General features: G+C 38.3%; 2 non-coding genes across 2 annotated transcripts; both read left to right on the top strand.

Annotated features, from left to right (window-relative positions):
- The first annotated feature begins 7,999 nt into the window (after positions 1-7,999).
- On the top strand, positions 8,000-8,084 carry TRNAM-CAU (transfer RNA methionine (anticodon CAU)). Its single transcript is given in 2 exon segments — positions 8,000-8,037; positions 8,049-8,084. It is a non-coding gene; the product is annotated as a tRNA-Met (tRNA).
- A 77-nt stretch (positions 8,085-8,161) lies between these two features.
- Positions 8,162-8,235, top strand: TRNAI-AAU (transfer RNA isoleucine (anticodon AAU)). The gene has a single exon. It is a non-coding gene; the product is annotated as a tRNA-Ile (tRNA).
- Positions 8,236-13,272: the final 5,037 nt, after the last annotated feature.

Here is a 13,272-nt window from a genome sequence, read left to right as displayed (position 1 = left end):
AAGTAACGTTTTGAGAACAATAGTTTTTGTAAACACTTATATATAAAAAAGGGTTGTTTTGAAAAGTTTAAATTTTATGAAAATTTTGGGATGTTACAAGTTGGTATCAGAGCCTTGGTTTGAGTGAATTAGAGGAACAATCATGTGAATCCAGTCTCAAACTAAGGTAAAAGATTTTCAAACCGATTTAAAAAAAATGGTTTTCATAATACTTAAGGAGGATGTGATGTGTACGATCAGCCGGTGCCAGTAAGTAGACCCCAAAATACCATACTGTTATTTGATATTTTGATATGTTAGATCAACATGCTAGTGATAGGCTAGGCATCTTCAGGAATCATATGATAAAATTGCCTGATTATGTGATGCCTTAGTTCTTATAGAGCTCCCTTGTTTGGCTGTTGTGTGACTTTTTCGCATGTGAACTGGCTATTGAATGGATATGCTAAGTCACATGCTACGTTGTTTAAAGGATCTTAGGCTGAAGGGTTTGGTCTTGCTTCATAGCTCTTGTTTGAGTCCAACCGTTGCGGGATTGAATCTTTTAGCCTAAGATTGTTTAAATTGTGGGCATGTGACTGTATTCACGTGATACTCGTCTGGCACTAATTGAGATTCGTGTGGAAAAGGTGTTATGGTGAGTCGTATGGGGTCTTTCAGCCAGTTGCATTATTGGACGAGGTAGCGGTGGTTTCCCTGGTTTGGGCGCGGTTTATAGCGAGGCAACATGAGGAAGGATTAGCCACTCTAGAGTGAGGATTGGACAAAGATGTGCGCGAGATTTTGGGAGTCTGAGATCGAGGATGTCATAAGAGGATCTGTAACATCCCGAAATTCAGGTTCAACCATTTAAACCTTCTTCTCTTTCAAGATTGTCATGTTAGGTCCCTTATTGTAAATACTAGGCTTGTGAGTACGCTGGGCGTACTAAGGAGTACGCTGCGCGTACTCGCGCGCTTATTTTGTACGCGGATTCATCCGGGTACGTTGGGCGTACCTAAGGTTACGCCGGGTGTAACCGGCCCAGATGCAAAACCCTAATATGACTTGAGGGCTATAAAAGGAATGAGATGGTCTTGTCTCTCAGCCACCATCTCACGGAAAGAAACACTAAGAGAGCTTTCCCTTCGTCCTTAGCTTGTATGTGAGTGTTCTGAGCTTCAAAGTGCCTTTTCAAGGTGGTGAAAGAGAAAAGGAGGCCATTGTAGGAGCTAGAAGTTGGTGGACAAGAGTAGATATGAGGTCTACAGAGGTCGGAGCTTCTTCTTGAGGTATAAAGTTCAGAACTTGCCTTGTTATTTGTGTTGTGTGCTTCTTGGACCAAATTCTAGGGCTTAAGGTCCCAAGATGGAGACTTTATGAGCAAATAGTCCCCATAGGCCTAGATCTGTCATATTCCAGGACTATATGAGTTGTATGTTCATATAAATGCAATCTTGGACGTAAATGTTGGACCATGCATGAGATCTAGACTTTTGGAGGAGAAAGGAAAGGTGTTAGAAGGTGTGGGAACCTTTATAGCCTGCAAAGGCTTAAAGGTTTCAACGTTACGGATTAAGAGGTATTAGAATGGCCAGATCTGGAATGTGTGATTATGTCTTAACTGTTTGAGACCTAAAATGAAGAAAGTCAGAAACTAGGATTTATGTTGGGCGTAATCCCAGTACGCGCCGCGTAGGGGGTCGCGTTCCCCGATTTTGGAATGCAAGGGTACGCCCCGCGTACAGGATTTGGTACGCCCCGTGTACTGCTTGCTGTTGACTTTTGTTGACTTTTAGGGTTTTGGTGAACATGTGGATTTTTAAGTTAGGGAGGGGTAAAATGGTCTTTACCCTTCTGTGGAATTGTAGAAAGGAATGTAGTATAGCCTTGAGAGCCGTTAATGATTTGGAATGATTACTAGATGTGATTAGGCGAGGCTAGGTCATTGTTTCGAGATTCAAAGATATCGAGCACGTGAGACACTAGACATCATACGAGGTGAGTCTTCTCACTATACTGTACCTGGAAGGGTACCTATGTGTGACCGGAAGGTCTAGTATTCTATAAGATATATGCATTGTATGTTATTAGTGGCCTGTTTTGTATGTGATATGTATGCTATGCTTGATATGTGCCGGAAGGCATTATGATATGGGCCGGAAGGCATTATGATGTAGACCGTAAGGTCTAGGAGTCATGGACCGGAAGGTCAACACAGGTAGGACCGGAAGGTTTACCGGGTTGGGACGAAAGTCCCCTGAGACACATGGACCGGAAGTTCGTGTGGAGTATGGCCTGGAAAGGCGTATGTGTGTAAGTGGTATATTGGGGAACTCACTAAGCATTTATGCTTACAGTTGTTGTGATGTGTTTCAGGTACTAGCGAGGACCGTGGGAAGGCGCCGACATGACTCGTACACACACACGCAAGCGAATTTGGACATATTTGATCTTGGGATTTGATATTTTTTGTATTATTACCATGTTAGATTGGATTTAATGGGTTGTCTTGAATGACATTATGTTTTAAAGAAATGAAAATTTGTTTTGAAAATTTACGTAGTTACAGGATCTGTCAGATCTTATTGCAATTTAGTGTCAGTCGACTCGTCTACACGAATGTTGCTTGCTTTGTGCTTTGTGGAACTCATGAGTGATGTGAGTTAGCCATTAAGTGAATATGTCAAGTTTTTGGATTATCTTAGAGTGGTAGATTTGACCCTGCTGCGCAACTCTTGTCTGAGTCCAACCGTTGTAGGGATGAGTCTATTACTCGAAGGATTATCTGAGCTTTGTTGCATGTGATTGTATTCATGGAATGGCTAATTGGCATTATGAGCAGTTCTTCAATAGCTAATGGCAGATTAGTGTGGAACCCTGGGATAGGCTAGTGAGTATTCTGGTGAAGTTGTTTCGTGTTGAGCAGGTTTCAGGAATATTTTGTGACTAGGTCTTAGAGGACCCGATATGATTCTTAAGGAGAGTATGGATAGGTGTGGAAGGTAGTATTGAGCCTGTACTTTTGGAATCACATTATCTATACTAAAATCAAGGAGCATTTTGGAGATTCAAAGGACTGGTCAGGGAGGATTGCATGGTTGGATACCATGGTTCGTGGCAGTGGTTCCGTATCTGTCGATCTTTTGGCTTGGGATGCACAGTTGAGGATGGGTTTTGTGTTTGTGTAGGCCATGTGGAAAAAATGATGTGGGTTGAGTGGTTCAGACCCAGAGGAGTATGTTGATTGGAAGTCTCGAGGGTTAGAGGTCGTTTCTCGATCCTCGAGACGCAGGGAGGAAGCAGTCGATATGATCGGCTTGGAAATCACATCTAGGATTTAAGTGGCAGATTGTCGGTTTGGGTTGTCGTTAAATGTGGCAGCGATTTTTGCCTTAATTTTTTTCGAATTAGAGGGAGTGGGTAGGCTTTTGACCTCCCAAGTTAGGTTGGATTCTCAGCTTGAGGTCTGTTGGTCACAGTTGTTGGCGACAACATGCCAACGCTGGTGTGCGCAAGTGGTCTGATGTGACTCGAGTGTCTTAGCGATATGAGCAAAGGTTGTATCCTTAGGAGATGGGAAGTCGGTTGTCGGATTGTTGTATGGGTTGTATGCAGAGGTGTATGTTGGATCGTAAATCGGTAGTTGCATATGCTTTGTAAGTGGTTATTATGGGAAGTTTCAAGGTTTTCAGTTGTATTTCAAGTCCCTTGTGGGGTTCATACACCTCTGCATACAACCCAGTGGGCCTAGTCATCATGATAGTTCATTTCTTCTACTAGTAGTGATTTCGGTGTTGACACGTTGATGGGGTTAGGCGAGTCGTAAATCTGTTGGTTAGATAAGGGAAGCCGTAAGGATTGAAGGAAGTATCAGTCAGGTATCAAAAAGTCTTGGTAAGTTGTGAGCATTATAAACCAGTTGTTCACAGGCTATTGTTGGATATGTGATTCTCGAGTTGGAAATTGTTTATGTAGCCACAAGTCATAAGTTCTTAGTGATTATATCAAGTAGGTGCCTAAGTGGAGGTGCACCGGAGCTGGTAAGGGTTGGATGTATCGCAAAAGTTCATGGTTTGATTGTCGTTGCTCGACGAAGCAGTGATTGGTATTGGCATAGCAAAGAGTCAAGGGTTGTTGAGATTTTGGGTTCATCATATGGTTCAGTTTTGGGTTAAGTTCATGGTCAGTGTTTCGAGGATCATTCTTCATGGTTCTAGTCATACCCCAGTTTGGGACTGGGGGTAGATTCAAGGGATGATTCTACCATTGTGAAGGTTGGGCAAGTGATGAGGCTTCAGGCTCATTGCAACAGTGTATTGGTTCGACTGTTGAGGAAGTCAGTATTTTGTATCTCATTATGTTCATAGAATCGTTATCATCAGGAGTTGAATAGATATTTCAATGGATAAGTTTCATGCCTTTTGACTCATCAACTGGTCATGAATCTGGTATTCCAGATAGTTGCGGATAAGTTGGGATCAGGGAGGTCTGGAGTCATTTGGAAAGTAGATAAGAGACTGTATGATGTTTCGAGAAAAAGTAGTGATTTGAGGATTCGTTTATGTGGAGTAGCTTGTTGATCGAAAGTGCTAAGGTACTTGCAGTTAGATTAAATAATCTTAGAGTAATTGATTTGGCCCTATTGTGCAACTCTCGTTTGAGTCTAACCGTTGCAGGGATGAATCTTCTACTCAAAGGATTATCTGAGCCTTCTGTCAGGTATAAGTATTTTGCAGTTGGTTATGGTTAATGGCTTTGTTCTCATAGGTTGCATTGAGATAATCAGAGTTGAAAGTATTATGGTTGATCAGTTATTAGATGAGGTTTTGGCATGGTAATTTGCAGCATAGGCGGTCTGTCAGGGAGACAGACCATTATAGATTTCAGATCTCGGAAAGGCGGAAGTGGTTTTCTGTATGAAAGTAAGGATTTATCCTTCATTGGGTTTGGAGAGTCTTGCTTGGTTGGGTTCAGTTTCCTTGGGAAATCCATTGAAGGCTCATTGTGATGGTTGTGTTCCTCAGGCTGTCGGGTGTTAGCATTCGTTGGGTTGAGAATGGGTAGTCGGTTGTTGGTAGGAATTATATATCCAAGTTTTACCAAGGTCATAGTGCTCCCAAGGCTTTACCTTGTAAGGGTGACATCGGATTCAGAAAGTGGGCCTGTGGGCCTAGGTATATCTGTCCTTTCAGGGTTTGACCCGGGAGGGCAAGATTATGTATTGTGTAGGGTTATTGTAGGATCCTGCAGAAGTGGCCTGCGAGCAATATCCGGAGTGGTTGCTGCAGCAGACTTCGAGGACGAAGTCTAGTTTAAGTGGATGAGATTTTTGACATCTCAAGAATTATAAGGTTCATATTGCGTGCATGGGCTTGGTCTAATTAAGTGTGGAGGTTTTTTAAAACTAGAACCTTTAATTGCTAGCTTGTTGTTGGAGGCAAGGATCGAACATGGGGCATTCATATATTGAACGCTCAATATTCAGTGCATAAAGTTGGACGCGGAGGCCAAGTCGAACGTGAGGCATTCCAGGTAACCGTCTGCACTTAAAAACCCTGAGTGTGCACTATTTAAAAAACTTAAGACCCAAGGCTCTTCATTCTTTCAGCCTCCACTATAACTTAAGCCTCATTTTGAAACCCTAACCCTAATTGTGAGTGTGTGAGCTTGGAAGACCATCTTTGAGTGTAATTTGGTGTTCTTGAAGGAGAGTGATCACCTTGGAGTCTCATTGATCAAGGAAGAGTTTTTGGATCTAGGATCTCCAACTCATTTGCAACTCTCAGAAGGTATAAAGTTTCTATCTTGCTATCTTATAGGTTAAGATCTAGATTAGGGTTTGTTTTGTGCTTCTTATGATCATGTGGAAGATATTTGGGAGTTTGAGCCACTTCAAAAGCCTAGGATTGCAGATCCACACATTTCTAAGTTGTTGGGGTCATAAAAATGGTACTTTGATGGTTGTGGACCAGTCATGCAAAGGTTTTGGGTCTTGATTTATGGATTGGAAGATTTAATGGATGTTTGGGTCCTTTTTGGGCCATCCAAAGGTGCCAAGATGATGACTTTATGGCTTAAGACTCTAATGGGAAGCTATTTTGAAGATATGAACTTTAGACTTAAGGTGTTAAGACATGAATGTAATTTTTGGTCCCTGGTCGGGAACGGAGCGCGTTCATATTAGGAACACCGTGCGTTTCGGTATAGAGTCATGATCAGCGGTTAGGCAACGAACTCCCAACGTTCCACACGGGAGCGCCAAGCATTCGGTCCAGCAGTGGGCTTCTTATGCTTGTTCATTTTGGGCTTCGGTCTTGGATTGGAGTTTTCACGTGTTAGGCTTTTTGGTCAGAGGGTTCTTAGAGTTTTGGACTTTTGTTTGGACATGTCTAGTTGGGCCAAGATTTTGTATTGGCCCTTGGTGGGCCCAATGGTTTTGGACTTTTGTGGGTCTAATGGGATTGGACCTTCAGGCCACCGAAGAATTATTTTGGACCAAGAATTGTTGGGCTTTTGGGTAAGGCCTATATGGGGTTCGGACCAATTTGAAAAATTAGGCCATTAATGGGCTTTTATGGATCTTATAGTTATGGGCCTGGTTGGTTTTGGTCTTGGGCCTTGGTTATGAGTGTTGATAGGTCAGGGGTAAAATGCTTATTTTACCCCAGACATGGTTTATGGATCATGGTTTGGAATTCAGTTGCTAATTGGATGTTGTTTTAGTAATTGTTAGTTTGGGAAATCGTCAGGGCAACAACTAGGGATTTCATGCAGTAAGCTTCAACATTCGAGGTGAGTTTTCCTCACTGTACTTATGAGTCGAAGGCACCAATCGTCAGGGCAACAACTAGTAATTTATTGAAAATAATTGATTAATAATTATGATTTTTATTATAAAAATTTAATTATTTTTATAACTATGCTTCCGTAACTTATCATCCAATAAAATGATTTAGATCTTAAGAATATGAAATTGACAATTACATCTCTAAAGACTTTGGACCATTTCGTTGGTTCTTGGGGTTGGCTGCAAATTATATTGCTATACATGTAAATTGTGGCCCAGTTAAGAAAAGCCCAAGTTAGTCCATACTCAACTAATCTCGAAGTTCTTTCATCAATTCTTAATGATGTTAATAATGGTTTCAATGCGTAATTCTACACTATCAACAAGACATATACATTAATTTAATAAATATATACATATAATGACGAAACTTTTGGTTCTAATCAATCATTTTCACCATTACAAAATCAATAAAACATATTTACACATAGATTTTATACCATTTTCAAATACTTACTTCTTTTTCTCTCTTTCTTTTCACGTACTATTATTCATTATTCGTCTTGTATCTTCCAAACTCCAATCCCTTCTCATCCCACAGCTTCTCATTAACCTCGGCTTCTTAATCTCCTTTTGTTTAGAGCTTCTTTCTTTACGCAAAACTTGATTTGCAATTTGATCATTCTTTATTTTCTTTGATGATCCACGAACCAACTTTGATAAACCAGGGCGATGCGGGTCTTGTTCAACCACACATCCTTCTGTAACATCATTGTATGAAATGGTTCTTGGAACGCTTTGACAACCGAGACATACAAGATTGATCATGATTCTATGGTTTTATGGACAAATCTTTTGGGGTGTTTGGGAGGGAAGATATGGAAATATGAGAAGAAGGGTGAAAATAGATGTTTTGTTTGTACATTTGTTGTTTCAAGAATCAAGATTGTTGTTGGTAGATGATGATGATGGATGAATATTGGAAGATGGGAAAGATGAAGAATATAAAAGGGTAAGTTCCTAACCAAATGAATTTAGATAAGCATTTGTAATTGACGACACCATTTTTTCGTATCTAATTTTGGTTTGTGATTCTTGGATTGCGTTACGCCACACAAAATTTAGTAACGTATCTCTTTACCATTGAGTATTGAAAATTATCTAATGAATGTGTACAAATGATTTTAACCAGCTAGTTGTTGTAAATTAAAAACAATACAAAAGCACAAAGGGGTGGTGGCGCAGTTGGCTAGCGCGTAGGTCTCATAGCTACTGAGTGATCCTGAGGTCGAGAGTTCGAGCCTCTCTCACCCCATTCTTTTTATATTTCATTTTTTTCCTTTATCCCTAGCTACAAGATATGTAAAAACTAAATAAGTAACCAAACAAATCGGCCCATTAGCTCAGTTGGTTAGAGCGTCGTGCTAATAACGCGAAGGTCGCAGGTTCGAAACCTGCATGGGCCATTTTTTATAAATTTAATCAGAATTAATCTTTTTTGAAACTGTTTTCACTATTATGTTATGGGCGATATTTGTTTACTCGGGAGAGAGGCAGCGGTTTTTTTAAATAAAAGAAAGATGAAGAATGGGTTTTAAGGTTAGTGGGTGAGTGGATTACGAAGATGGTGGTATAGGGTTAGGTGTTTGTTTTTATTAATAAAAGATTATATTAAAACTAAAAAAGCAAAAAGAATAATAAAAAGAATCTAATCATGGGTTAAATCATAATTGTCAACTTGGAATAAAACCACATGGACCCATCAAGTAACATTTTTTTATAGTTTTACTTTATCGGTTTGTTTTGGCAAAGAACATGAACAACCGCATTTTCTCTTGTTTTTAGGAACTGAAATATAAATATTAGAAAACATAGGTTTATAACTAGTGCATCATAAAAGCGAAACTGAAACAATTCATATACCATTGGTGGGAGCATAATGACAATCATGTAGTATATGAATGAGACCATTTCACAGCTTTATTTCATAGCTTTCGATGACCTCAACGGGTGCCCATGTATTGTTTCCGATGAACAAGTTCGAATAGCCTCGTTTTAGATTCTTGTTTTTCTCTAAATCCATGCACATTGTAATAAATGTGAATACCACAACATGTGTCAAACACTCTAGAATTTGAAAAAAAAAAAAAAAAGGTATTATAGAATTAGTCAACATTCTTATTGGGTTAGGTTTTTCTTTTCTTATGTCGCGTGTAATTTTCTTGATGCCTTCCCTGGAATGCAACCACTTCCTCTTGTTTGAAAGAACCTTATGTTCCATAACTTTCATCACATGTAGCTCTAGTTTGGAGTTCTCCAACTTAATCTAAGATTTTTGTTTAAAAAACATGTGGAATTTTTTCTTTACTTGTTTGATGACAAAGTAGGGGATCATATCCAATACTTCTTCCTATATTTACAATCTCATATAGAAGGTCATAAAAAGCGACAACTTTATGTTGTTCATCAACTTTCTTGCACCATGCATGATGTCGATGATCCAATGCCTTTTTAGGAGGTGGATTAGGAAGTGGTTTAACTATAGATATAGTTCGTTCTTATGTCCGAAAATGATTCTCAGGGCACTATAATCCAAAAATTCTCATTAGTTAACATAATATTCATAAAAACAAAGTGTAAAAGTGTTTATTCTCATTAGTAGTTGTTTAGATTACCAAAAAAAAAAAAAAAAAAAAAAACCTTACAATGTATATAACTAATTTTACAACCCAAATGATTTACAAATATTTTGACAATCGTAAACAAAAAAGAACATCAAAACATCTAATGTTGGACTTAAGCAATATATTCAACCTGATGATCATTTTAATGATCGCTATTTTATTAAATTATGCATGTAACTTGATAAGACAAAAAAAATTTGTTTGTAAACTATTAAACTGTCAATATAAAATGTAACAATCGGTATACTTTGACCCTTCTTCATGATCTGAATATTCAAGAACAACAATCAAAGTACAATAACTATAAAGTGATCTATAAAATTATCTAAAAGTGATTGTGATACCATTGCCACAGATTGATGTACAAACACACAAATAAAAATATATACAACGAAAAAAATAACATATTGAACTTTTAGATCAGTCTCAAACCATGGATCCAGTTAAACAACATTTTTATTAGCTTTAACAAGCATACAAAGATTAAGGAAGATACCCTTGATGCATAGGAGATCACCACCAATGAATATTGTATCTAGATCTAGATTGATCAAAACTGATTATGCTTGCATTTGGTTTTTGCACACATTAAAATCAAGGGATGGGAAAAGGGAGGGAAATTTTTACAGGGTTACGGAGACTTTAAGGTTTTGGAAAGGGATAATGACTTAAAATGGTAATATATTTTTTGATTTGTACACATCCGGTCATTGAGTTTTTTTCGTCCACATTTATCTCTTCAACTTATTAAACTGTACACATTCAGTCTTTATGATTAGTTACTTTAGGTTAGCCGGGAAAAATGACTTAATATGGTAATATAGTTATCATTTGTACACATTTAGTCCTTATTATTTTTGTACACATTTAATACTTAATATTTTTTTGTTTCAAAATATGTCATTTTTGTTTCTTTTACTCATTTAGTACTTATGAATAATTTTTTTAGGTTTGTCTCACGAAATCTTACGTAGGATAATCATTGATGATGTGTTTGGGGCTGTTGATGCTTATGTCTATCGCGATCTCGACTGCTTGGTTGCATATGTCTTATGGTTTGGCTTTGGTCATGTGTTCTGATCGTCATAACATCTTCATACGATATCAAATTTTAACGATTTTTATATCTAAGTGATCATTTTTTAAATCTACTACACCTTTTGTTAGATTACTCCTATTAAAATGTAATATATTTTTACTTACAATTTTATAAAAAAGAACATTCATATATACTACAACTTTCGTTAAGATTTTAACGATTTTTATGTTTACGTTATCGTTTTTTTAGTCTACTACAGTTTTTGTTAAGTTTACTCCCGTCGTAACTTCTACAAATTGCCTAAATGAGATTCGATAGACATAACCATTAAAAGCCCCATACACTTCATTAATGATTATCCCACATAAGATGTTATGAGAAAAACCTTAAGAAATCATTCATAAGTACTGAATTAGTATAAAAACAAATGATTTCTTAACAAACAAACGGATCACAACCTGCCATTGTTCTGTCATCAGTAGTTGACTTGCAGCTTATCGTTGTTTTGTTAACGACTCTGGGTATTTAGGCTCCTATTCTATCGGTGTTTCGTCATATATCCCTTAAACATAATCGACAGTTGACTCGCAGTCTAATGTAGTTCCGTCAACGACTTTGGGTATCTAGACTCGTAACCTATTATCGTTCTGTCATACACCCCTCAAACTGTAACACTCATAGAAATTCATAATTTTAAACTTTTAAATACCAAAAACCACCGGTTATTACAAATTGTTTTCAAAATAGTTCAACATCAGAGAAGTCCCAGAAATCATAAGACAAAATGTGAGGAGGTGCATGATCAAGCCTTCGCTTTTCTGCAATCATCAGAGGTACCTGAAACATAAATCTAAAACTGTAAGCCCAAAGCTTAGTGAGTTTCCACCAAAATACCACACCATACGAACCGAAACAATATCATGAACAATCAGTATACATACAAAGCCTTCAGCCTGACCGGACCGGCAAACCGGGCCTACTGCCTATCTAGACCACTCATAGAACCTTCAGCATGAGTGGACCGCTCACCGGGCCTTCAGCCTATCTGGACCATTCTTTAGGCCTTCGGCCTGACTAGTATGCCCCGCTGGGCTTTCAGTCTATCTGGGTCGCCCTGGGCCTGTTATCCTTCTGCATACAACATGACCGCCTCAACTCAGCCGCCATCACACAATATCACATAATTATCAAACGCTAGCTAGCACATACAATAATCATACAGGCCTAACAGATAATCAATCATAACATCATTCTATATACTAGCATACAGATCTAACGGATCACTACACATAGCATCATACGATAACCATGGTACAATCCAAAGGGCCGACCTTGGTGCCTTTAACCCTGTTAGTATAGTGAGGAGAACTTACCTTACAAGTAGTGCTGAACCAGTAAGATCAAATCACAACTCCAAGACTCAGCATCCTACAACCACCATATAACCATTCTACCAAAACCTCCGAATACCCAAAATGCCCTCAAAGTCAAACTTGGCCAACCATGGCCAAAGTCAAAGTCAGCAGTCAAGGTCAATAGCCAAGGTCAACAGTCTATGTTGACCCAACTCACCGAGTGCATCTATCGACTCGTCGAGTTCCTTCAGTACTGAAAAAATGAAAAAGATTCGAACCAACTCTTCGAGTTTCTATAGTATCCAGAAAACGGGAAAACCCGATTCAACTCGCAGAGTTGGGTAGGCATCTTGTTGAGTTCTCCTAGTCTTAAAGTATTCAACCAATTCCCAAGCGAATGTAGTGCCACAAACCATAGATATAGTCCCTTAGAAAAAAAATACCACGTAAAGTTGCTAACTTTACATCCATGCATGGCATCAAGAGTCTAAAACACTAAAACAAAGCTTAATAAGAGACTTAGGGCATGAAGGAGGGCCAAGACTTGATAAAGTTGGTGACTTTAAGTCCATGGAGGCCATGAGATGTCCAGATCCGAAGTCATAGCTTCATAATATGATTTATTCCAAGAATGGTCTTAAAATCAGCTAATGATGGCCATAAACTTTCAAATAAAGAGATCTAGCAAAAGGATGATCAAGATATCGACTTTATACCTTAAAATAACTGCAACGACAATGAGAATCATGGATCTAAAGCCTTCCTCTGATTCAATCTTTTTCAAGCTTTAAGTTCCTTTCAAAAGAGCACCAAAAACACTCCAAGCCCACACACACTTAAAATGAGAGATGAGGCATGTATTAGGGTTTCTCTGGACTGAGGGGACGATAAGGGAGGCCAAAAATGAGTCATAATATCTTTAAATAGGGTGCAAAACCCTAAAAATTAGGGTTTCATATTCAGCCTTCAACTCGTCGAGTTGGGGCCTTCCAACTCGTTTAGTAGATCTTGAAAAATTTACGGCCATCATAACTCTACACGACGAGTCGGCACCTCCCAACTCGTCGAGTAGCCATAAAGATATATATATATATATATATATATATATATATATATATATATATATATATAAAGCTTTAAATTCATACATGAAGATTGGGATGTTACACAAACATTATATATAAGTATACCATATAATCAAGCAATCAACATACATACAAAAGGCTAATTTATTCTACTTGAAACATACACTAACAGTAACTACATCCTTTCATACAAAGGATATATACTGTTATACATAGTATGGTGAGAAAACTCACATTAACCCGTAAAGTTGAAGAATCGCAAACAAATTCTCATGCTTGTAAGAATTGGTCTCACGGGCCACTTAAATAACAATCAAAGGTCAAACCTCAATCATTCAAG

This window comes from Lactuca saligna, chromosome 3 (assembly GCF_052625555.1).
Source record: "Lactuca saligna cultivar CGN05327 chromosome 3, ASM5262555v1, whole genome shotgun sequence".
NCBI lineage: Eukaryota > Viridiplantae > Streptophyta > Magnoliopsida > Asterales > Asteraceae > Lactuca > Lactuca saligna.
Note: the sequence above shows the minus strand (reverse complement) of the source record. Positions and strands in the feature narration are given on the sequence as shown.